Here is a 26,852-nt window from a genome sequence, read left to right as displayed (position 1 = left end):
GTGGATGCCAAATGGTCAACACAAAGAGCAGAGGCTCAGAAATGGGTAACTGTTCCGGCTAAGCAAAGCGAGATGAGGTTGATGGCTCGCGGAGGTTTTCTAGCCAGAGTTCTGAAGGCAGACCAGTAGGAAGCCGAAGGGTCTATACGCTGTACTCGAAGCGAATGTATGGACAATATCCGGAATCTATTTGTGTACTGTTGCAATCGTTAAAACAATGGAACCTCGCAATTACTGTGCTAGCGTTAGCTGTGCTAATGATAGGGGCCCCTTTCGAAAAGAAGAATCCCATATTTAAGTGGATTAGGGTGTCTGATTCTTGCAAATGTGAGCTACGCCGCAAACATAGGTGTATAACTTTTCCGATACCTTTGTATTCGCATTGCACCGTCTTTGGTCAGTGGCTAATTTTGCATCGAAGTATTTTACCAAAAGTAAAGGGCGGGTAAGCCAGGTCGGAACGGGCTATTTTTGTTGTTGACTGATAAAGCTTATATTTGACAGGATATACGCATATGCAAAGGTATTATTTCACGACGTTTGTTTACACTATCGTCTACGCGTAAATAACTCCGACTGGCCACAATCGTAATACCAATAACTGGTATTACGTCCGGTCCGGTTCGACCTGTTGTATCAGTATATTCTCCACCTGCATCTTGGCTGGGCGCTCTTTAGATGACCTAGCTTATATCTCCTGAAATCACGCACTGCATCATCCTCTGAAATTGAATTGTTAAGTAAAGAAAAGGACCGTTATTGCTCTCAAATGAATCAATTTTTTGGAATCCTAAACCCGTCCTCTTATAACTGCTCCTAAAGTAACAGATAATATTGAGCTACTGAGAAATTTTTAAGATCCAGCATCGAACCGCTGCCAATATTGTCCATTCACTGTTTATTTTGCAACAATTTCTAGGTGACCTTGCCGTGTTGATACGTCGTCAGTTGTAAGTATGCAGCTGATGACAGATGGTTCATTTGGCCAATTTACCTGCCAGTTCTTTCTTAGTAGGTCGCTTACTTCGCTAAGGCTAATATGTGCCTAAATTGTATATGCTTGTGTGCACATGTATGTAGCATCGACGTGTAGTAAATTCATTGTGCATGTAAGTCGACCAGTAAGCACTCCGGAAATAGCCAGTTGCGCAGAAATCGCCACTGGGCTAAACCCATCGACGATGGCAAGGCAAAGCTGTGGCGTAGCTGACTTACCAGTAATCTTTCTCGCATTACGCCTGTCCTAACTCTGCGCAGTGGCTGGGATATGGTCGGGCACAATAGACTATATGCGATCGTTATAATTACAGTCGTTTGCCGCTATAAACCACGAAGTACCCTACAATGCATGCCATAATTTCCGGCAGCATTTCTGTCGGACGAACATGTACGCATCGGTGTCATGTCTGTTTAACTTCACGATCATGGCGAAGTAATTGAAAAGAGCAAGCCAAGTGGACCCGGGTGCTGTAGACCCAGAGTTCATCTGGATAGAGGAAGCTCTGAAGTTCACCGATATGTAATGATTCCGCAATTTTCGTATTGCTCGATATGCTTCTTGGCAAGCGAGCTAGTATAGCTTGCTTTAGCACAAAAAACAAATAGAAGATGAATGAATAATAGGAAATTCTCTATAAAGCATAAAAAGTTCGAGCGCTTATAGCAGCGAGTCGAGTGTTATTTTGACAGGCAGCAGTTTTCTCAGGTGACTTATGACTAGATGGTCATATGCCAATGATACGCCATATTGTCGGTTACTTCGTAAAGCGGTATTTTACGCTTCGCTCAATAAGTGGGTTACGGCCTAATAAATTCTTTCTGGTCAGAGCTGAATAGTAAAAACAAATACTACGCCCGTATACCCTTGGCTACAGTGTGACTACTTCAATAACGACTGACTCTTTATTTGGTCTACCTTGTGATTTTTAATTGATTTAAAATTTCGAATGGTTACCTTTTTCGTTCGTGATAACTAAAAATAAAACGAACTGTTGTGAAGTTTTTGAATTAGTTATATATACATATTAATTTCTTATATTTGGTCATGCAAATCACACACTGTAGAACTTCTCAAGAACGGTAAGCTAATTCTATAAAATAAATAACCAAATTGAACTATACACTGTTTTAGTATATATACGTCAGCGCCGCATTGGTGGTCCATAGGAAAAATCCTCCCATCGTGTAGATGTGCCCATCTACATCTAGATAGTCCCAACTAAAGTTTACAATAGCAGGTACACCACATATGTACACACGTTTAGCATATGATATCTGTAGCATCTTTCCTGTAGCCAAAGTCAAATAGAGTAACGACATCTTCAGTACAAAAGCGTCTGCGATATTTATAACCGGAGGGAGCAGAGTTCAAGTATCAAAATAACGAGCTATCTTGTTAGTTCGAAGATAGTTTGCCGTAATGTTCCTGCTGACCAACCCATTACCTGAGGATATCTTGCTTGCAGAGCATTGCAGCTTGCAGAACTTGGCTGTCGCATTCTGTCGTGGTAAAAATAGGAAAGAAATCTTTTATTATTGCAAAGATGGATCCGGGAGGCCGAACAGTAGCTCTCCAGTGTTTGCTGCTGGAAGACTAGTAATCAATGCTCTGATAAGGGTTCCGAGGACGGCACCATTGCAGTCTCATCGTTGGCTCCTTTTATCTCCATTTATCCTTCTCCTCTATTGGTCGTTTTGCAACTACCCTTCTATAAACACCCGTATTCTATTTGCCATTCTAGCCACCTCTATCGTTCTCAGTTTTCCTGTCCGCGATTCGGCTTGGGGCCTAACGGCTAAGGTCAAGAGGATCCCCCTGACTCGTCCAACGTCGAACATCATGACTTCTGATATGACGCCACATTTTACTTCGCTAGGTCCTATAATGTAGCCACCAACATATTGGCCTGGAACAAGAACGCCTACGGCTATAATTGGCCTTGCCCAATGGGCCGTGCTTGTGTACGTATATACATTCAGTCAGATACACACATCGAAATACAGAGCCATGTTGCACATGGTAGTTTGATCAATAAAGAACGCTGGAAACAGATGAATAGCTTTCCATTGCGAGGCATGGAGGTCACTCTTACAATGTCAAGACCAGTTCTGACTAGGGAAACGTAAGATAGAATCCGCAATCAGCAGACCTATATTTAGGTTACATCATTTCAATATCTTGCATTACTAGAGCACTATGGAATATAACATGTCTTTGTTATAACAACTTATAACTGCAAAATTATTAGCTATGTTCTTCAAAATAATGGAAGCACTGATCCTTTCCAAGAGGATTTTGAAGTGAATGAAACTCTTCGCGGAAAACTAGTTGGCCCTATCAACATACGCAGGAACACAACTTTGATGTAGCAAGAGTTTCACTTAAGCTTTGCTATCAGTTGGACACACCTCCAGTGGCCAATGTATGAAAATTGTTACTGAAGTACTCTTTCAGAAACATTGTTAGAATATAAAAAAAAAAAAAAGTGAAAAAAGGTCTTTTTGTCGAACAGTATTACTATCGTAATAAATTATGGGTCTGATTAATTAGTTCAACTCGTTTTCTATCTAGGTTAGCACGTATTCAGTTGATGTATGAGCCTTTGTGTAACATTTTTATGGGAAAATAAAGCTGACCTAGGATGAGTTCCCAGACGTGTACCTTAGGTACACGGTAGGTGACAATGATTGACTCTATACAGGGGCTGAATTTAACGAACGTGTGTTTGAATTCGTGTGTGCTTTAGCGTTCTCGCGTACTTTTTACATTTTACGCCATAACTATCGTCAACTTTTACATTTCTTCTTATATAGATTCACGAAATCTTCTGATTTCGAGGAACATACCTGTACCTTGAGCAGTTGTCGCCTAGTACGCTCTGCTGCCCCTATCGAGTTTGAGGAAAGTGTCACCAGTGTAAAGCAAAATATACACGTATATTTCAAAACATATAATAGGTCGTTTCTTAGTAGCATGACAAAACTATGTGCAACAAAAATATGTTGCACATAATTTGGTCTATTATTTTTTTTCTAAGACAATTACGCGAACAGCATTTGAAATTTTTATTAAGATTAGATATTTCGACATAACGTACATGAATTTAATGTCCTTTGTGCAACAATTACTCTGCAGTACCATTTGGTTTGCTGAATATGTTGTTACTGAAATTCGTACACGCCATTTAATTTGTTTCTGAGAGCTCACGAAAGACTACGTGTGCCGCATTCATCTCACTCCGAGCTAACCAGGGTTGCAATAGCGTAGAGGGACAACACCAACATGCTATATGAGGGGGGCGTAGACAGCAAAGTTTTTGCCATTTGCCCTTCAGCATGGGGCCGCTGCTCACCAACCAACATTCTAACTTTACAATGCAAATGTATAACGCCCACATTACACACTACTTTTTACAGAATACAGATCGTATGCCCTCACAACTCTGATAGAAACACACACCAGCAGCATTTTACCAACTACATAAAGCGTGCTTGTCATATTGATCATCTTGGTAATCTTGCGTGGGTTCCTAGTATTTAGGCATGCGCATATTCTTTGGCATCTGACAACATTGAAAAATCACAGTCAAAACAAATCAGGTTGCTACGTACAACTTTTGTATTCAAAGCTTTATTTCCCGTATTGTTGCTAGGCATTCCATCATGTTTGCTGGCTCCCAACAGGAAACGAAACGTGTCTATGCTGGAATTCGAACCTAGACCACGAAAGACTAGCGTATAAATACGTTTCTCACTAAGATATCACGGGGACTGATATGGGGTTGATCTTCTCTCTCTCCCTGTAGAAGAATAGAGAAGCCACCTCTTTCTCCGCCTCTTGCTCTTGAGAGCAAGAGGCGGAGAAAAGCCTTCTTTAGTGAAATAATTTACTAGAATTGTCGTCGAAAATGCCTGCTTCGTTTATCTACGAAAGGCTTTTTTAAACATGCCGTACCCGAACGCGCTGTACACGACACTTCCGTTTTCTTGAACTACATATAATGTAGACGAACTTTTATCAAACCAGACAATAGGCACATTCATTTACTTATCATTATAATTTCTATTATTCTGAATACTGTTAGATCGAAGTGAACATCGCGCAAGGCTCTGCGATTCGGTGTGTCTGTGCAACAAAGTGTGTTTATTGCTTCAGCAACATCCTCACTTTATCTCCTCAAAGTATCGGAGAAATAAACCAGATGACTGACGCCATGTCGGTATCGTTCCATGTGTGTGCCACCTTTCGCTATCTATGCGCCTAATCAACTCTCTCAAGTATCCAGCGGAGGCATATTACTGTTTTCGTCACAACAATAACGATCTCACGATGATTTCTAATTTTGCCGTATAGCGGAGCTCCCCCTATTGGGATACGAGTACACAAGTTGCTCCGAAGTTATGAATCTCGAAGGTATATGCAAACGGGAGCACGTATGCAAGGGTAAACCCGATGTACTCTATTATATTGTTGTCAAGGTCAGTCCGGTCATCGATAATTCCCCCTGGCTGAAAACACGAGCGAGGGAATTTACACGAGGTACAAGGATGATTCGCTTTATCACGCTGGATCTCTCTACTGAATTTAAGCGCGTGCTACGCTATCAGATAAATTGTACGGCGTTGGGAAACTATCCGTGCTGTTATCAGCGGATATTGCATTATCAAGGTTGAGTTACTTAAAAGATTGCTCCGCGAGCGTTTTACTGTGCAATACGGAGTGATATTGAGTTATGGCCATTGATAAGAGGTAGATATCATCAAGTATTTCTTATGATAAAAAGGAAGAGGAACAGCAAAACAGCAAGTGGTCCAAGATATTGTCAAGTACGGAGCATCAGCGTTATTGGCAACAGCAACAGGACCTAGTGGCACCGGATTCTTTAGGAAGTTTATCTCTGCCGTTTGCATCTACAGCTGCTTATAACGCTATTCGTATGATGTCTCGTGGATCGAATCATGGAACTATTAGGGGGAGACGTTACAAGTATCGTAGCAAGTATCATTTCATTAGGAATAAAAGGAAGTACTATAGGAGGAAGATACGCAGTAAGAAGACTATTACAAGAGTTATCCAGGAATACGACGGATCTGTTGGAAACCCACAGACGCCAGGATTTATATTATCCCTTAGGAGGAGTTCATAAATTTATATTTTCAACCAATCGGAGATCAATATACGCATTTTAAAGTATTAAAATATATTTTTCGCATAGTGCCGGGAGGATCTGCGCATCCAGCAATTGACGAAGTAGCTAAGAATAGATCAGTACCAACGTGTTTTAAGTCGTATCATATTGGGAGTACTGTGTGCTTAGGTGATTTATTAGTTCAGCACGGTGATAAACCTTATAGTATATTTCATACACAAAGATTTAAGTATACACCTAAGTATTTATATAAAAACTTAGGTCTATATAAGCTTTATATATATATTACGTGCTGCTTATCATGTAAATAAGCCTAGGGCATGATGATGTTCTATTGGACCTATTATATCTGGGTCGCGTTATTTGATTCCTAGTGATCCTACACTGATAACACCTAAATGTTCGTATCGTATTAAAGTAATAATATCTGTTTTGCATGCTAAATTTTATATTTATGCATCTAATACTAAGTTTATGGTGTAAGAGGAAACACAATTTTCAGTTATGTTTAAATAAATTCAAGAGCTTTTTATAATTTAATTATCTTAATTTTTAGTAGATTCATTACAAAAGGTAATATTATTTTCTATAAATGTTTGTACAAGGCAATCGACGCGATCTGTTAACAAAGGGGTTATGTCGTAGCTGGGGGATTTGTACCAGTTTTCTGGGTGAGCATTTGAGGTAATAATAATTGTTTTTGAGGTAAACTCTTCATGGGATCCTTTTTTTTTCGACTTTATAGGAATAACGGTCGCAGATTTTAAGTAACTCGTCCCAGGGGATCCATCCGTAAAAGTCATCCAAAATGACTGTTTCCTCCTCTTGATAACTATGCCACCATTGTGACCGATTTTTATAATAGACGGATGAGGAAGAAGCAATTTTAGATGCAGCGCGGGATTTTCCCATACGAGACGGACAATATAATACGTAAACGTGGAATAAAATGGAACCAGGAGATTTCGTAACTCAGATAATCCTCTATAGAAACGTACGCAAGTAGTCTGGTACTCCTGAGCCACTTGGTGTAGGCTTTTGTGGTCATGAACCAGAGAATGGACTGTTTCCTGAATATCACATCGGTTGCCTCGACTTCGGGGTTCTCCGAATTCTTCATAGGAACCAGACTTTGTACAATACGGCAAAAAACGTTCTCAAGAGAAAGATATGCAGGCAAGAAAACGTTGTTCTCTACTAGATCCAAACCTTTCTTGTCTAACACGACCATAACAAAAAATCAAATGTACTTAAACTTTTATTACTACTTGGGACAGCGCTGGAAGTTATGAAAACGTAACTACATGCCACAGGCATTCGTCAACTGAACTATAAATTGAGTTACATTTTGCTAACTAATCTTCAAAGTAGAAACTTTCCAGCAACTTAAGGTCACTTCGCTAGAATTATAGGCAGCCGCTGCATAGCAATCACGTCACGTGTCCGCTGGTAATGGCTACCCCTCTCGTATGGCCGGTGTTAGGCTTTGATCGTGCCGCACGCGCCTCACATGTCCACTCGGTATGAGGCTATTTCTTTATCCGCTGGTCAGCATTACGAGTAAGTAGATTTCTTCGCTGACGAGATGGACGAACCGGGTCTGTAAAAGTTTTTCCATCTTGTCTATTCTTACGTCTCCCGCTTTACCTCTACACCATTCTAAGGGTCGCCGAGGCAGCAAACCTCGAAGTTTCTTTACGGCTGAGACTTAACCCAGCACCGACGAAAGTCATGAAGCTCTACCCGTCAAACACAACAATGATATTTTCCCGCGACCAGCAAAAGCCTAGGGAGAAAAAGAAAAGGTTGGGCCGACGGCGAATGAAACGTGAACTTTTCAGATGTGATATTCTCGTTTCTTCTCGCGCACACTTTGCTGCTGCAGATATTGAAGCCACACGTTCACTACACCAGACTTTGCCTGGTTTACAGCCTCGCTTCTTATGGCGGTAAGCTTTTTCCCGCTCGTCCTTCTCATCAATGACTGTCTGTCCTTTCGGCCGCTTCGTTGCACTCACAAGAAAGTCGTGCGCTGTGTGTACCCATTTTGACAAGATTCAAGAAGGCTAAAGTGGAATAGAAAAATGAGAAGAAATAGGAGAGGGATAAGGAGTGGCAGACGAAATGTAGACGCTCATCAGAATGAAGGACAGCTCCTCGAGGTGAGCAATGCAGACAAAAAGATAGAGGGGGATCGAGAGCACGGAAGAAATAAACGGGAAAAAAGTGAAGAAGAAAGCAATTTATTGTTCTATAGCACAGTTTACGTCTCCAAAACTGCTTGCAGTCAGTCACAGACAAAGTGGCCGATCCATAAACCGCGCATCCGAGTGTAGGTGTAGCCGTAGCCAGCTTTGCTTACTCGTCTGGCGTCTAAACATGCATGCGCTTTGTGGCCTCGTACCGTAGACGTTTCAACAGAATGGAAAAAATACAAGTAGTAGCAGCTAGAGTAGTTCGATATTTTTCATAATGGAGAACGGTAGTTGACCGTAATGAATGCGCTCAGGATTATAGACATCTGTGAATGCACACAAGTACACAAATTTTGCATGCTTCCCACTCAAGGTCTTGGTTAGGCTAGGATTGACGCTGAGGTAAAGACTAAAAGAATAAAGAAAATTCCGACACAGCACAGAGATGATGTTTCTTGTTTTGTTTCCCTCGCCCTTTTTTTTGGCGTTAATTTTTCGGAGGAAATAAACTTCTGAAGTGCGTTTACCAAAATTATACCCAATATGTAAAAGCAGATAAAGCAAGATGCGAGAACCAGATTTACAGTTAAGAAAAAATAGGCACATAATTGAGAAAAACGCCTAAGCCTGCCTCTGCGTCTATGGAGAAAAACAATGAAACATAGAACAGCTTTTAAATAGGCAGAAAAAAAAACCATATAGAATTTTATTTACCAATAATAGAGATACTCATCATTATTATTGTTCGTATATATTATTATTGATATTACTTTCTTTACATGAAGGTCATTTTTAGTACATAAAATTATACACTCTGCCGAGCTCTTTTCAGCCAATTTATCTACCTGGATACAAACAAGCTAGCCTAGGAAATTATTTTTCATTTTTTTTTGTTTTTGACAGTAATCGATTTTGAATCTGGCCCCGCCAGAACAAATCCAAGAGCTCTGTGTATAGAAAAAAATTGTACAATTGCTTCTTACAAAGGTGGCGTCCCACATATGGCGAGGCAATAACCAATGCATGTTTTACAATGTGTTACGCTTGTACCTGACATAGTGAATCACACAAATAGAGTCAGATTAAAAGGGAAAAGACACCCATAACGAAATCCGCTTATCGATAAAGTGAAAATATCCGATTCCATAATATATGTTAGCAAACAATAAATAAAGTTTAGGTGAAATTTAGAGAAATATCCTCCGACATTACCTTTAGTAGCCCAATAACCCTCGCCCTTCTTCCTTATTGCCGAGTGAGCTCCGCTCATGATATTCCCGCTCACGGATGCCTAAAACGACCTGGTGTTTCAATGATGCACCAAAGAAAAACAGGCTATAGAAATTCGTGCTTTGTCCTATACGTCTGTGTAGGGTGCATACGGAAAAACCCGTCTTGGGGGTCCGACAGACGCACCAGCTGCGGTAGATTTACGATGGCTTGCGCGAGCGACTCTCGATGCTGCCTCGTTATGCGAGCTCGGAGCGATGGAACTATTGCCGTCAGCCAATTGTGTCAATAGAAGAGCCACTTCTTCTTGAATTTCGAATGCAACAACCACAAAGTAAGCTCGCCTGCCAACAACGATTTGAACAACGATAAATTTACGTACCGCTTAAATGTGAATCCGAAAAAGGGAGAATACTCGGATTTTGTTCTGCATTGCCGCTGATACTCGTCAGGCAAGGTACCCTCTACGACAAATATGGCAGTTGAGAACATTTGGTTCCATTAAGCAAGTACGCTAACACAGAGCTGATTACAAAAATACGAACCATATAATACATGTGTTAACGGCGACATTATTTAAGAAAGGTTTATTCACGGAGGCACCAGTATTATCCGTAGGATTTCTACTATTATAAACAGGGCGCATGTAGAATTTCTAACAATTAGATACGTGTCCTATGACATAATAAAACAGGGCCAAGTTCGAACCGTTCAACCTTATGGAAACATTCGCTTAACTGTAATAAAGGATTTGTTTATGTCAACAGGACGCCGTTCCTAGAGCCGCGCTTAAATTACTGTGTTGATCGGTTTCTCCTATGTAAAATGACTTACTAAATCTTTTTGATGATAAAGTATCGCAAATATCGATAACTGCCACAGTAGCATAGCGTGTATTTTGAACGCGTCCCGGAAAAAAATTGCGCCCTTGTTTCTTCCCACAGAATCCGAAGGGATGTCGCATTCTTCTAATAAATGCGAAAGTTTTTACAAAGAGTTTAGCATAATGTGAATTAAAGGACTCGTCGCGCAGTGTACCGACGCTCTGGCAGCGGACAGATCGCGCGTTTTGTTCGGCCCTTTCGTTCTCGTTAAAAAGTTGGGAAGAAGAATACCCGAACAAAGAACGCTAAAAACGGATCCGCTATGCGTCATCGGAGAGGCGAAGGAAAACCAGTGTCCGTGTGAAATAGAAGTGCGCGAGCTGAGAATTCGACTCAAATGCATGGGCACCACATTCTAAAGAACTAAACGCGCCACTTTACATGGTTCGTTTTTGGGCGCTTGTACGAACCCATAAAAATTTATTGACGGACAGAATAATTAATATATTTTGCTAAACTGTTTTAGGTAGATACGAGTATGCATTTTTTTTTATGGTGTTTAGCAACATTTTAATAAGCGACCTACCGAGAGTAATATCAAATAGAGTTGTGGTAATAATTAGGACGCAGTGAAAGCCTAAGAGTACTGATGTACGATGAAAGCATTGCTCAGTTGACTAACGACGATGATTATTGTATTCCTACTTGCTTTTGAGCCCATTTCGTCCAGGACTACTACCTGGAACATTTTCCGCAATATCAATTACTTATCTTTCGAATCCATATCTACGTGACCAATACGCTTGGGAACAAAGTCACTGATGGATTTCTAAGCAATGATGTCTCTCAGCCACTTACGCCGTTTCATTGGATTTGTCCCTATGTTCTTTTCATACTGTCTCTGCCCCACACCGATGTATTAGAAGGCAACGGAGCGAAGACAGTGGGGCAACAACGACAACAACTGGAAGGGCAAAAGCACCAGCCGCTTTACATGGTAAAGTCGCCGTAAGCAACAATAACAACGGTAGCTACAACCACATCAGCAACGGTTGGGTGCGGGACATTACCACCTCCAACTGCACTTGCAACCTTACCAGAAACAAGCAGTGACCAGAGACAGCAAAGCAACGCATCTCTTCTGTTTTCATTCCTGCCCTTTCCGCTTACCCCCCGTGGCCCTTCCCCTAAACTAACCTTTTGCTCATCTTTCGAAACTTTGCTCTTTTGTCAGTTTCCTGCTACTGCCGCTGCAAATCCATTCCAGTCTCTGTCTCTCAAGCTTTAAGCACGATCATTGTGTTATGCCGGACTAAACGTATTGCACGTTCGCCGTATGTTTGTCGCTATCGCTAAAGAACGCTGCTTCTACACAACAAAGCTAGCCAGCGGCTACTGTAAACATAAACAGAGATCATCGTTCGCCTCAGTGGCCGCTCCTGGTCTGCCCACTTTACTTTGCCTTCTGCTGGACTCCCGTATGGCCTGTGTCTTCCTTAGGCTCTCCAGCAGGCTGTGGCCACTCGACGCAGGTCCGTGCGGCAGCTGTCACCGGAAAACGAAAGAGAGAAAAATAAAGAGGAGACAAACTGGCATCTGTTATTGTCTATCGCTCGCATTTGCTGCTAATTAGAATGTTTCTTGTTATGTTATTATTAGTGTTGTCGTTGTCGAAGCTATTTTTGATGTTACTTAAAATGAAGAAAAGGGTAAAGTTGTAAAGCATTTGGCTGTCCACTGAATAGAGTCCATAATAACTAGAACTGCTGTGCGACAAACGTGGGATTCCTTATTCGTATTGTCACTTGGAAACAGGTGTATTGAAGTTCTGTTTGTTTGTTTGTTTGTATGTGTGCGGGGGCGACATTAAGTTGTGATTTCACGCACCCTCACTACAAACACGCATCGCCTGTTATCATTTTATAATAATAATGCCAGTATACAGTATGCGTGCATAACGGAAAAAGATAGTTTAATTATAATCCACTGGTTTGCAATGTATGCATTGCCTCTTTTTAAATTAGACACAATAAAAATAAGATATATCTAGCCTAGCTATATCTAGTCCTGGAATCTGAGTGTCCCTGATCTAGGCATTTTCAGTTCTCACATACGTCTTATATCTATCACACGAGACTTTATTATAAAATATATTTCTTCACCTTCTATTAATGAAGGTTAATGGTTAATAATAATAATAATATTTAATAATAATAATAATAATAATGGTTAATAATGAAATAATGGTTAAGGACATCATCGTTGCAATACATATCGTCGATGTCCACCGTTAATGTGTGTAATTTCTCACCGAGTTCTAAACAACGCATTTTTCCTTTGTAATGTCCATTAGACGAAACAGTGTTTGGGAAATAAACAAACTTAACGTTTCCATTATACACGTATATAGAAAAAGTGTACTCGGGCAGAGGAGAGCTATGACCGAATCCCCCCTTTCCGTTTCGGTAAGGTGCCCGCTTATGGCGATTGAGCACATCTTATTAAGACGAGTCACTTTCTAGGAAGAGCCAGCAAACACTTCTCTGCAGCCTTAACAGCTGTATATCATTACCATGGCGTGGCCTCTTGCAACTGCCACTGATACACTGTATACGAACACACCATACGAGGCGATGAAAATTGGCTTCAGATCCAGGGATGATGTTGTGTAATGGATGACAGCATTATGAAGAAGTGTTAATACAAGCTATAGAAAAACACAGTTGTGCGTAAACGTCGTGTTTTTTTTTTTAAACATTATTTGTCGTTTTAGTTTTTCTACCGGTGAACATATGCGTACTGTATGTACATATGGAGTCATATGCGTGCCGTACACTGGGGATCACGTATAGTACTCCAATACTATTTTGCGAGCATGCACATTTACCTTATGCGACAGACAATATGAGCCCATAACCGATATATAAAACGCTTTAACGTACTGGCTATTTAGAATGACTTCAAAAAATTAATTCAAAATCAGGAATGAGGCTATATGTGTGATTTGTTTGCAGAAAACAGGGACTAAAACATTGACCTTTTTTAGAAAGCACCTGCGAATAACTGAATTCTTATTTTAGACCATAAACCTAATGCTTTTTACGGTTATGCCTTTCTTTTTCTGGAATAGGCGGACCGGATGACTACTGCGGGACAGAGGATCTCTGCCGTGTGCTATTGTGATTAATAATAACGGTAACTATAACATCTGAAACATTGGAGTTTTAGACGTAACCCATAATTTTTGTGACGATTTCGGGCGCCATTGCAAAATTATAGAGCATATATATATATTGCAAGCATGAGTGGCCTATCCAAATTAAAAACGAGCGGTTTCAGTCTCCTTTTCAGTGGGTACTTTTGCTATTGCCAACCGAGTGTGACTATCTAAATGAATGAAATATCCGTGTTTTAGACGCACGATGCGAAGACACTGTTTTCCGGTATTTTTGTCACCATTCGAAGTAACAACTCAAAAAATACCGAGAGAGATTGTCCGAGAGCACGGTGATAATGGGAAGAACGATTGCACAGTAGTATGTAATTATTTCCAGGTGAATGACAAAGTTGGTCATACAGCTCCGCAGAATGACCAGGGGTTGCAGGTTCTCATCTGCTAGACGATAAATGACATTAAATAAAGAAACAGTAGCGTAAAATTGGAATTATTCGTAAACAATACCTTGCGTGGACAATGCTTTTACGCAACTGGATATTGGCCTAAGGATAAAGCTGACGGGTTTTAGCAAACTGCATCATTGCGTAGTTAAAAATAGGCGGCAGCAGCAGCGGTCGCTGATGTCGGCTTATTCGAATCTGGTGTAGTGGATAAATACCTAACTGACTGCCTGACTTCACGAGTTCAAGTGCTTGGAGAATTTGCCCCGTACGGCTTATCTGCTTTGCCCTAATCCGACGTATCCGATTACTCACACAAAGGCCGCAGAGTACTTCGCAAGGCTATTCTGTCATAGTTGCCAAGTGAAAGTGACCTCGATAAGTGCACCGTTGTTTACGACTGTGGCTGAAAGGAAAGTGAAATGCAAAATTAAAGATCTTATGAATATATTTCCACTGCGAATAGAATCGAAATGATTAGCTATGCACCTCTAGCAGACGCTGTTGCTTTTACGCATAAACAAGTAAAAAAAAATTGTATAGAGGTTCCTTTGATGCACTTATTGTAGAAGAGCTGTATCTAAGCTAAACATAGATAATGGCAAATTCTCAAGTTAGTAGATTTCGGAACTCATGACATTAGTGCAGGTGGAAAAGTGCCTACTATCGAGCTCGTTTGAATAAAAATAGGGCAGTCAGAGTAGACTCACACTCTGTTTACTATCCGTATAGAAGAAAATCTAAAATTATTAGCATCCTCCTAATTTCACTAAATTTAGATAACACTTTCGTAAGTTATCGAAAAAAAAGCACATGTTAGCCGGCCGCGTTTCCTACGTAGCGAGCATAAACTGAAGTATGTAAATGGAAACATCGTTTTTTCGTTTCCTTTGTGCTAAACCCGCTCAATTCAAATACGCTCATATATATAAGAACCCCCTTTATTTCCGTGATTTTCCCTGTCCAGTCGTTTCCTTACCAATCGACATACATCCGCAGCTATAGCTAGCCGCATTTGCTAAAGAAGCCAATGTTCACACGCTTCCCTTTCTGCCTGTTTGTTACTTTGGTTAGAACCTGAAATCAACGTATGGCTTATAAACGATTAAAACGATGAATCTTCAGACCATTCCGCTTTGCTTTGTTCTAGCTCTACACAGATTGATCTATATATACAGTGCTAAACAGACATATATTGCCCATCGTAAAGACGAACTGTCACATCCAATTGTCATTTTATGCGCATATACAGATGCACACTCTAATCACCTTACGATGCCTAATGCAAAAGGGGCAAACTATTCGCTCTGACTTAATCTAACTGAAGGTATTCAGCCCGAGCAGCGGGGAATAGATTAAATCAACTGAGAAACATTCATGCGTCCATACGAGAAGAAGCCCAGTGATCTAATTCGATGCCCCTAAGGTTGGGTTAAAGTCGAGAAGCAAAGAAGCTCAGGTAGCCAAGTTAACGGCGTATCACTATCAGCGCTGAAAGTATGGTCGTGTAATTTACTGATATATATATATATATATATACACTACCTTTGGTGCATTGTATTAGGGTCAAGAAGAACAATTATCTTGGGACTTAGGCACCAACGTGTTCGTTCACGATGCTATTATACTGGGAGTAAAAGGCATCGAAAATTCTATTTAGGTTTAATTTGGGCTAGAGTACTCGCTCCTGTATCTGTATGATAAAACATTTACTACCGATGACAAGCTTCGCATTTATATATATATAGCATGTGTTTCTACGCGGAAACCGAGTTCCATGAAACAAGAAATGTGATGATATCTGATATGAAAAAGGCTGTCTATGCAGAATTAACTAGTCTAACTATTTAAAGTGGCCACAGATTTTGCATTAAATGTGTGAATTAAACTGTTAGTAACTTTAATTAGTTCTTTATTAGGTTTTTACTTTAAAAACTATATTTCCGGTGACCCTTGATCCACTGGCCTCCTGTAGGGTAAATTTTTAATATTTTAATTTTTTTATTTTTAATATTTTTATTTTAATAATTTTAGATTATGACACATGACGTTTAATTGCAGCAAGCAGCTTTGGTGACTCAATATTCGACAATTTACATAACCTTAGTCAGGTGCACCTGTTTATTTGCTAAGAGTTTTCTTGTAACAAGTTTACACAAGTTATGCGTGTTTCCTTACTTCTGAAGACCATAACTATGAGATGAATAAGAGAAGTTTACTTTCAAACTGGAGGCGTGTTAGCCTAAAGTCTAGAAAGATCGATTTCGAGATCCAGAATTGGAAATCGAGCCGAACAAACGTCGACTTCCAACAAAATTGGAAACTTTGCGACGTATCTAACAAGCTATTATCAAGACATCTTGACTAAGGACATTTTAAAGGTATAGACGCAGTTCCCTTTTAGGTGCGGAAGCAATACAATGTATTTTTACTTAAAATTAATGGAGGTACTTTAAATTTAAGGGAAATTCGTTGCCTGTCAAAATATCTCAATCTTATTGTAGCTCGATTGGTCTGTGTCTTGTTTTCAAGGTAATATATTCGCGCGGCAAACCGCAAATTTTCTTGTTGGATCGCATATACAATGCATTATATATTGATGGTTGCAACTGTAGGGTAATGTCTTCTCTGAGGGCCACAAGTCGCAGTTTTCAACTGCCGACAAATGCAGCTTAAAATAGTTAAATGTTGTCTAAAATTGAATCAGTCACATTTGACAAACAAAAGACTCACACGAAGTGTTTGACTCTAGCGAATCTGAGGCTTGTTGCATATAGGCTGGCCTGGTGAGGAAACAGCATGGAGAAAACGACATGTCAGGAAAAAAGTGGTTTCCCGGTAGAAAAACATAATAAAATCTACTTCAGGATCAGAAGCCGATGACCAACCGCTCAGTCTGACACAACTGCCAACAGAACTGGTAGCACAGGGCAATAGTGAGTAGCATTTGGTATTTACATGTAAAACAGATTATGTGCAAAAATTCGATGAATAGGTCTGTGAGAATAGCTGTGCGTAGATAAAAGCAGACGGACGTTTGGTGCTGTAAGCTGTAGAAAGCTCCTGGATTTTTAATAGTTCCCACAAAACATATGACGATGATTCTATCAGAAGCACACGCTCTATTTATTTCAAATCCTACAAAAGCTTAATTAAAAAAATATCGTACAAGTTACTACAATATCATATATAGTCTGTTTTTTAATTGTAGTAAAAAGAAAAACCGTGTCGAAATTCACGACACAGAAATATCTGCCTTTTCATCACCAAAGACGATAATTCCTGGTACACACGCAAAGGAAACATTTTGGACTAGTATTTTCGCCATTTTAGTGATAAAAGGATTGTCGTGTTGGCTCACGTAACGTCCTCACGCCTCTTTATTATTTATCACACGTTCGCATGTGCAGTAACTGTGTTTCACTTAACTGGAAATTGGCTGGAAGAAACCAAATTGAAAAATGAACGAGCAATCTGCATTAGAAGCATCGTTGCTTGGTAGCGATTGCCAACAAACCCGGCTTTTGGCGTCATTCGCTGCTTGCGGTTTCGAAGGAGCAGGTGAGCAATTTGTAGGTGATTTGAGCCCGCGCACCCCGAATAGGCACAGCATTTAGTGTACGTCGAACTCGTACAGTTATTTTGTCGCTTTGAAACGGATTATTTCTATGTTGCACGTATCCTATTCTACAGAACATGGCTCACTGTGAGTAAAGCTGTGTGCGCATGGGACTTGAGAGCGCAGTCGTTTGATTACAGGTTCATAGGTCTAAAAGATCTGCTTTGGTATGGTGACCTGTGACAGCGGATATGAAAAGCTGCACGCCGAAGGCACGTTAGAAAAAGAACCAATGTTCCAGTAAAGGGGCATTTGTTGGAAAGTCATCATTCTATTGAAGGACCAATGCTAACTGCGACATTTCTGAGTGAACGTTCTGGCAATATTGTCGTTGATCGATTCTTTGAAAACCAACCAAAAACATTGCATAGATGGTACTTGAAATAAAGTCCTATATGTCATTATCGTGATTCGTTTAAAACACTCATCTTTCTCTTATTCATATTTGATTAAATTACGTACCGATGAATGCATTTACGTGGGAAAAAATGACCAAATGCTCTCTCTCTCTCTCTCTCTCTCTCTCTGTTTACGAGTACAGTAAAAATTGTTTTTATATTAATTAGCATAAGATATGCAAAATGTTTCTGGTCTAATAACCATAGTAAATACTGAAGACGAATAAATGAACTAGAATTTGTTGTCCTTTGTTATAAGGCCAGCGACTATAGTTTACCTTTTTGATCTAACGAATACGGTTAGAATCAGGGCCCAATAATACAAACATACGTACACAACTATTTATTCAAACACTTCAACAAGGTTGCATATACAAATATGTGTAATTTATGTAGGCTCAAGAAAAACGTAAAATTCTTCTGCAAGTGCGTGATCAATTGACACATCGTCAAACTTTGTTAAAAAGATTTACTATTCATAAAAAGATACTCTTCCCTTTAGCCGCATTAGAAATACAAATCTAGTTTAGTTCTTTAAGGTGTTCTATTAAACAGCCAACTGCACCGAAATAGCCTTCGTGCTCAAGGAACAATGCCTTAAGCGTCCCTTTGGACCAGAAATGCATTGCATACGCAAGCATCTGCATTGATAGTGTATTCCCTCGAAGGAAATTCCCCGCAAAGACCACACGGATTATCTTCTCACTGTTTGCCGTCATGAAAGCGATTGAGCCGATATTATTTGTAATCGTGACTAACGTCGCCCGGGCTAGATCCTCTCTCGTTGCCGCTTTTCTCCGTTCGGGGCACATCATATGGCCGAATGAAGATGCGACAATATTTGCTGACAGGTTAAACCTTGTGTAGTCACCACCGTAAATATCGCCGACGAGTTTGTCAACCTTTGTTGAATCGCCTTTTCTAGCCATCTCGATTGCCTCATCAAAGCTCTCGCATCCTGTTAACAAACAGCAGAGGCCAAGAAAGGTCCCGCCCCCGAGACTGGTGCCGGTGATTCGTTTAAATTTTGTTGGTGACAGAACTGCAAGCAAACTAACGCCAGATCCCACATTCACCACAAGATATGGGTAGCGATCAGGATCAGATAGGCGGTATGGGACCTTCTGGTATTTGGACAGATCACCTCGCTCACTGTATTGAAACGAGTAACATTCATGGCTAGCATTCTGCCCATCGATATAGTGAATGCCTCGAATCAGTGAGTCCATCTCATCAAACTTATGCAGGACCAGATTGAGCTCCTTCCGGAGCTGCTGTTCGAACCTGTGAGCACCTCCGCCAGTCGCACAGACAGTTGTTGTCATTGATGCGATGCCTTTTTTTTTAGCCAGTTCAATAAATGCTTGCATATCGTCGGTCGGAAAGCGGATGAAGTGCAGAGTCCCTACATGACCACCCATTCGGCATTCCGTAATTTCTAGGTGTGTGTCGCGCTGCCCAGTTTTACCATAGGCCTTGTTGCTTTTCAAGTAATGCTTTATGGTGTTCAGCTTCAGCTCCTTCTTGCTATCGGTAATATCTGTGGGCTCGAAATAAACCAGCTTTGCTAGTGAACCTCCGATATCGAGGCCAAACCATGGCATTGGAGGCTTAATTTTCCCATTATCTGCAATGTTTGTATCCATTGTTGCGCTGCTCAACAAGTAAAGCTTTCTACGTGGTAGATCGAAGTTTGTAACGAATCATCATTTTTGTCCGTGTGTAGTCATCTGTCCATAACAAAACCTTGCGTTAGTTACCAAAAGGCTGCAAATTGCCTACGAGTTTCGATTAATGCATTATTACGACATTAGGCTACCCAGTGAGTTCAACAAATGGATATACTTTATTTTTATTTGTACATGAAGTTACCATTATTTTTTATACTTACACGTTTATATACCCCATCTGAAATACCGAATGGATGATGTTTGATATAGCTGTGCAAATAGCTTTTTGGATTCGTCTTTGCGCTTAAAATCAGATACAGGTGCTCTCACAGGATAAAGAAATCGTATCAATAAACTTGCTAAGATTGAAGATTAATCAGAAAGAAATCTCGAATTGATTGTTCCAATTGAGTGATTTAATGAGAAATTACTCCAAAACTACATACCGGTCCGTCGCAGTTAAGGCCATTATGTCAACACATGTTGAACAGTTGTCTATAACAAATAGTCTCACTGTTAAATCCAGTTTAATAATTAAAACGCTTTTCTACTAAAGCTTCGCGTATGCAGCTTTTTTTAACCTAACTTATTCATACTGTTCCCTTTGTCGATACTTCAAAGACATAAACATTGCTTACCTAGAATTTCTCGAAAGCTAAATAGCCTATGATACGATGTTACGTTGATTGAAAGCACTCTGTAAAAATGGCTTAGGATGACAGAAATTTATATTAAAAATAACGACCTGCATCATTGCTAGGGCTCTATCAGAAAAAATAGATCTTAATTTTCCTGAGCTTTTTTTCATTATGCAATACCCGTTATCATTAAGCCGGAAACAACGTTAGAATGGTATTTATAATCGTTCTTTATAATTATTAGCGCTCGAATTAGAATATGTAAATACACAAGCACCTTATTCAAAACTGAGCATTAGGAAATTAAATGTAAGGAACTTCATACTAAAATGCAATGTCCTCATTATGTGTAGCTTCAAGTCGACCCGACCGGCTGACCGTTTAGGGGCACATCAATGTTTAATTTCCGCCGTGCGTTCACGTCTTTACGGCAGACGAAATTGCTAGGAAGCTTGCACGTATTCGTTACTCCAGATAGCCACTTCTAATAATGGCCCATAGCATGCTTTTTCAAGAGCAGCCTTACGCCATAAGACAGCAAGTTGGGCTTATCTCAAACTATTTCATGCTGTTGGATCTTTAGATATTTCGACTGTGTTGTGCTGGCAAATCCAAATAATGTGCCTTGGAAACTCATATGGCCGAATACGTCCTTCGCTGAATAGTACCTAAAACTATCATCACACTTATGCTAGTTTAAGCTCATTAGGGAGAGGTATAGTTAACACAGCGTATCTTTTGAGTCGTATTTACAATGTAATTCCAGACTTGTTTCCGTTACAGTGAGATCTTATAGCTACAATATGATAGTATTGGCAATTATTTCTATGTAAAAGATCATTCCACGCCGAACCGTTGGAGAATAGCTAGATAACCGGCAACATGAACTTTAATGGCAAGATTAGTATACTAAAAATGAAACTAGATTTATGCTGACCTTTGCTACTAGGTTTCGATATGCGTACCGATACAAATTCTCGAAAATAAGGGTCTTTTAGTATGCCCTTTGCATAATGTCTGCAACCATTTCCGCACAAATATCGAGGCATCGCTGCGGATATTTGTGAAAAAGGGGATCAATCCCTTGGTTCGCATGCTCTGAATAATCTGCCTATCCGCGTCTAAGATCCAGCGAAACACTAAAAACACTATTTTATGCCGATTATTTTGTTATCTTTGGAAAGAGTCAGTTTTATGCCCGGTAAACTCTCAAGAAGCTTTTCATATATGTGGATGAGACAGGACTGGAGATCAACACACACGCAAGACGGAAACAACTTCGCGGCTACCGATACATTTTACATTACACAGAACGGTCTTAGAGTACGTGACCAACTTTATATACCTGGGTACTATTCTACCTATAAATGGCCGAGTCTTTCCAAAGCACATCACAGACATAGTACGACGAGGAATGGTGGCAGGTGTGAGGATGCAAACTCCCTACACATCTCTCTTACGGTAGCCTCGGAAGCTTCTTATGACATCCGAGTACACTGAAGAATCCTCTCGCCAGCGTAACTCCAAAAATTAATTAAAGAATTAAACCTGCGTCTTTGAAACGTGCATAAAACTGCGCCGTTCATCGTTGAACGGATACCTGTATCTTCTAGACGACACGCCGCATTTGTCGAGGATCTGGGCGGCTGTTCCTGCTTATTTGCGGCTTATCAGTACATTGGAGAGGAAGGTGGCGGAGATCGATCCCGACAATTACCACACACGGGCAATTATCAATAAAGCGTAAAGAGGAGAACAGAATTAAGTGACATATAGTTACGCCTTTTGCAGTACATAATTTTCACCGTATTCTGTGTGGTACGTTAGGTTTCCATTTACCAGACGCTACGCGTATATGTATAAGGTGTATTGCAATATATCTCAAGTACTAGGCGGCATGCGTTGTGGTACCTACGCTAAGCGGTCTCTGTCTGCAGGCTGAATTTAGGATTCTGGCTTTATGATTATCAGTTGAATGTCACAATCCCTATACAGGTAACCGTCAACGGCTGGATTCACGTTTCCATAGTAAATCACTTGCTCAGAACACACAGATTATGCATCAAAAAAATGACAAGGTCGAAAAGTTGGACATTTTATCCATCCATTTTCCACTGCAGCTAATGGACAGAAAAAACATGTTTTTTGATTTACTCTGTTAGTAATGATCTTTCAGTGTAAAAACAAGCCCACACATATCTAAATGCCCCAAACTACTATGACCTGTTTATACCTCCTTGCTAGCGTATTGTGAGTTCTTATGTTTCAAAGTATACAAACCGTTTACATTTAGCATGAGACACGAAGGATATATAAGTATAATACTTACAGGCGGGCAGTGGAGTCCTCGAATACAATGACTACGACAAGGAGTTCGTAAGTGGAGCACACAGAGGCGTGTCAATCTTGCCCTTGGATGGCAATATAGTCACATCTTAAGAAATCGCTTTACTCTTTCCACTAGTCACTCGACGGAGGCTAGTTCCCTCTCCTGTGGTCAAGATATGACCTAGAAGAAATCAGTACAGTCGACTGCTTCAAGGCCTTACGTTAAGTGAAAAGACTGCTTTTTCGTCTTGCTGGCCCCGTTACCGTTAACACGCGTTGCTCGCGAGCCACTGTAATCGAATCTACTTGATTAGACAAAAACAAAATATTCACTCGCACACACCTATAAAGAAAATTGTGATTTGTGATACTATTCTGTTTGTTTGTGTTACAAACAACGTACCACAGATAGAGAGAGAGAGAGAGAGAGAAAGGGGGAGGAGAGAGCGCGCAGATCTTTGTTGTGTCTTGAAAATTGAAACACTTACAAGATCCACATGCGGAGATATATGCACGAAAATGTATATATGATTTATATATTTACCTTTAACGATGTAGTATTAGACTACATCATCAGTCACAGATGTACACCACGAACCTGAAATCCTTTAGGTTACTTAGTAACAATTTTTAATCTCAAATGCAGTATTGAATACTTTGTGCACAGAATATGGTTTACCGGTAACGCCTACGGTTAGCGTCTTGCCAAATAGAGTAGTGGCCTAAGCGCGGCCTGAAATTTTGTAGGTTCATGGCCCGCACTATATCGCAAACTGTTATTTAAAAATACAGCTGTTAGTGTCAACGAATCTCTGATGCCGTAAAAAGTATTCCGTTTCAAAACATAGAGAAAAATGCTCACGAATAGTTGATTTCTTATTTACTGTTTCACTGAAACTTACCCGATACGGAAAACATATTCTGGGCAGATCCCTACAAAACAGCAATCTATTACTAAGCATACTAAAAAAATAACGAAAAAGTTGTCTTTTTTGAATGCTATTTTTGAAGCCACCTTGAGCGTTGCATGTTTTGTATTTTATTTGTATTTGAATTTAGAACACCTAATGTCTGCTTTCAGGCAATACATAAGGATTATAAGTGAAACGTTCAGAAGCATCTGGTCAATATGTCTACACCATGTGAATTATTGCATAGATATTGCCCCTGTGGAAGTAATTGAAGAAGGAAGTGTAACTGAAGAGTGAATTAGCAAGCGAAAGGCTACGAATCTCAATGTCGAATTTTAAACATACTGAATTTCGAATAAGTTCACCCGAACGCGTCATAGAGGCTGAATAAAGTGAAGTGTTATGTAAAACATTGTATTAAATTATCCTATTTGTTTTTGATATTTAAAAGTTGACTGAACTTTGTCAACTTGTCTTGCAGGTTGCATGCGGTGTTACTTTTGCTAGCGTTGAGCAGGGTCGACTCCACGTCGAATCAAGAATTCAAAGTTTTTACAAAATTTTTTGAAGCAAAAGGTTAGGTAACTAGGATATACCCTTGAATTTTTGAGAATTTTCACTTGATCGTAGACGTAATTATGGAAACAATGAATAATTAGGTTTTGTGCAAATAGCCTAACTTAAATACAAACAGATGATAATGGAGTAGGTAGAAACAGAAACCCAGGCTTTTTTTTTCATAAAAATACATTACAAATCAACTTAAATCGATTCGACCAACGCTGCTCTTGTCATGTTCTGTGAAAAACCTCTGCTGACCATATTTCCACAGTGATGATACGCCTTCAAAGCTTAATAGACTAATCATTTTCTCACTTCATTGGTAAGGCGTACTTATTCAAGCTACTATAGTAGATCTAACCAACGGTTCTTATCGGATCTAAATGCTGTAAACAAAAGTGTGGCTTGCTTACAGGTGCTGTAAATACAAGTCATCCCGGTATTGTGAACGTGTTCTCCAGAACCGAACAGGAAATGCCACGAAGTGAGCTCCCATTTGAGCAGCGAACGGCCTTCTGTGAAAAGGTGCTCCCAAAAACACTCGCCGGCTAGGGCTTATTTGCAATACTGTTATTTCTCGGGGTAAAGAGGAACACTTGGCCCGTACATTGTACACAGAGCGAAGAGTTATGGGCCCTCATAATACGATGAGCAGCCGACTTTTCCCACATTGGCTGAATTTTGCCTCTGCCTAGAGTCGGATTGCCTGAGCATCGAATATCGGATGCCTTTTTAGGCCACTCCACAGAAGTAGGGAAGCGGTCAACCTCTCCTACATTTAACGCTCCTTCTTTGATAACAAACCGTTATATCATTGAAACTGACGTACTAACTATGGGAAAGCTAAGCGTGTTCCATGTAAGCACGGAAAACTTTATGCCAAGCATGACCGACGTGCTCCCTATGGACTACTCTGTGTTTTATTATATGTTGAAATTAGTTGAGAAAAGTTATAAGTTTGCTTTTGTAACAAGCATTTTCTTCTCTCTATTACTCTCAAGTGAGTTACTAATAAATTAGTTCAAGGAGTCCTTGTAGAGAGGTTCTCAGTTACGTAACATGATGGTTCTTTTTTAACAAATTTTGTTGCAGCATTAGTTGCCTAGTTTACGTTAAGCATTGTAAAGCTCTTAGAAAATGATAGAGTAATGTCCAATTAACGTACGTTATCTTTGTTTTTCTGACGTATTTCTGACGCTGTCTAAAGTCCCAGTTATCAGGTGTAAACCTACTACGAGACCGGTGTTAGCATTGAAGATTCTCAGCCCAAGCAAATATAGTACTTTCCTTAGAGATTAATTATTCTTTCGCAATTTCTTACTACTAATGGGCAACCATGATCTACAAAAAACCCTCCGTTATTCTTGGCTATTTTGGCGAGCAGTACGGCAAGTATCAGAAGACCACGAAGGTTCTTCGTTTCCAATACTAAGACGTGTCTACCAAAACCCCGCCACATCAGCTTCGCGACTTCACTTCAAGGAAGGACCGATGAATAAATGGCACCTCATTTACACCACAACGGCCACCGGAAGTTACCACTGTCGCCACACTGATTCAGCGGATTCTTTTCAATGGCCCACCTACCAGTGCCCATTGAGAACTCGCTCCGGGCTCGAGCCGACAGTGGCGAAGCTCTTTATTGATACGAAAGTTAGTATAGCAGTAGTTGTTGGCCTATTCAAGAGCAGATCCACCAGCCTTCTATCCATAGCAACGAACCCCTCTGTGCCTGGTGATTGAGGCACAGACTTTCTGCACGTAAGTCATTTTCACCCTCTAGTTGTGTGATCTGATGCTTTGTAATGTAACTGTAATATTATATAATGTTCATGTTTCTCTTTTATCGAACAACGTTATTATATTTACAGATAAATTCAAGGTGTTTCTTATGTATTTACTCGTTTAGTGAGCATTCATCAGTTCTACTAAGTGATGTGGGACTAAGAGAGTAACTTGCGTAATTTGTGTAATTCAGTGGCTATATCGCGGTTATGTGAGGTGGAAAGATTTTAATCAAAAACTGTTACTAGGTGGAGGCACCCTTAGTTTTTGTTAGCTTCCTATAGCTGTTTCTTCTTGATTTCAGCGGAAGGGTCTCATGTATTTCTGAATAGCCCAAGAAATGTTGTATCGTATCATGTATCAAATATGACAACTATGGCAAAATTTAGACCTAGTTTTCTTGAAATAATATTCTTCATAAATACGGCATACTTTTGCCTAGTATTATCACAATTTAAAAAATATATATAACGGGCATTAGCCTGTACATAAGCCCTGTACAAACTTTTCTCTAACGTTACCTGAAAAGTCTACCTATCGTGCACCTATCGCTGCTGTTAGAGGTCTATTAGAGACTTTGAATAATATAGCAAAACTTTGGGCAAATTCTCTAAATCTCTTGAACAAGCGAGGTTATATTTAGCTAAATCTGTTCTGTTTTAGAAACTACCTATACTAATTTGCAGATACGCGTGTGCGTAGATAATTGTTTCTAAAATAGCCAAAATACCATTGGTTACCGGCAGTGGCATTAGGTACAGTAAATCTCCCACGAGGCTGACATACCGTATCGACGTAATGCCCACAGAATTGTAAAAATAATTAACTTAAAAGCACTAATATGTGAAAAAAGTTGCTTTCAACGAAATCACACTTTGTATTTTTTGTATTTGTAACGTATTAACTTAGTTTTGTGAGATTCCTTT

At 39.9% G+C, this 26,852-nt stretch overlaps 1 long non-coding RNA gene and 1 pseudogene across 7 annotated transcripts; both read right to left on the bottom strand.

Moving 5' to 3' along the window:
- Positions 1–9,015: 9,015 nt before the first annotated feature.
- On the bottom strand, positions 9,016–22,791 carry LOC111270043 (uncharacterized). 7 transcript variants are annotated; one of them, XR_015314815.1, is made up of 6 exons: positions 22,671–22,685; positions 21,942–22,007; positions 14,996–15,093; positions 14,332–14,422; positions 11,596–11,943; positions 9,016–9,918 (listed from the first exon to the last, which is right to left on the bottom strand). It is a non-coding gene; the product is annotated as an uncharacterized LOC111270043 (long non-coding RNA). The 7 variants fall into 7 exon arrangements; XR_015314818.1 differs by lacking the exon at positions 14,996–15,093 and having other exon boundaries at positions 21,942–21,996; positions 22,671–22,691; XR_015314817.1 differs by lacking the exon at positions 14,996–15,093.
- On the bottom strand, positions 18,354–19,763 carry LOC147752174 (pantothenate kinase 3 pseudogene; annotated as a pseudogene).
- Positions 22,792–26,852: the final 4,061 nt, after the last annotated feature.

Source organism: Varroa jacobsoni, unplaced genomic scaffold (genome assembly GCF_002532875.2).
Source record: "Varroa jacobsoni isolate VJ856 unplaced genomic scaffold, vjacob_1.0 scaffold_1435, whole genome shotgun sequence".
NCBI lineage: Eukaryota > Metazoa > Arthropoda > Arachnida > Mesostigmata > Varroidae > Varroa > Varroa jacobsoni.
The sequence above is the reverse complement of the archived record's forward strand: the minus strand, read 5'-3'. Positions and strand labels throughout refer to the sequence as shown.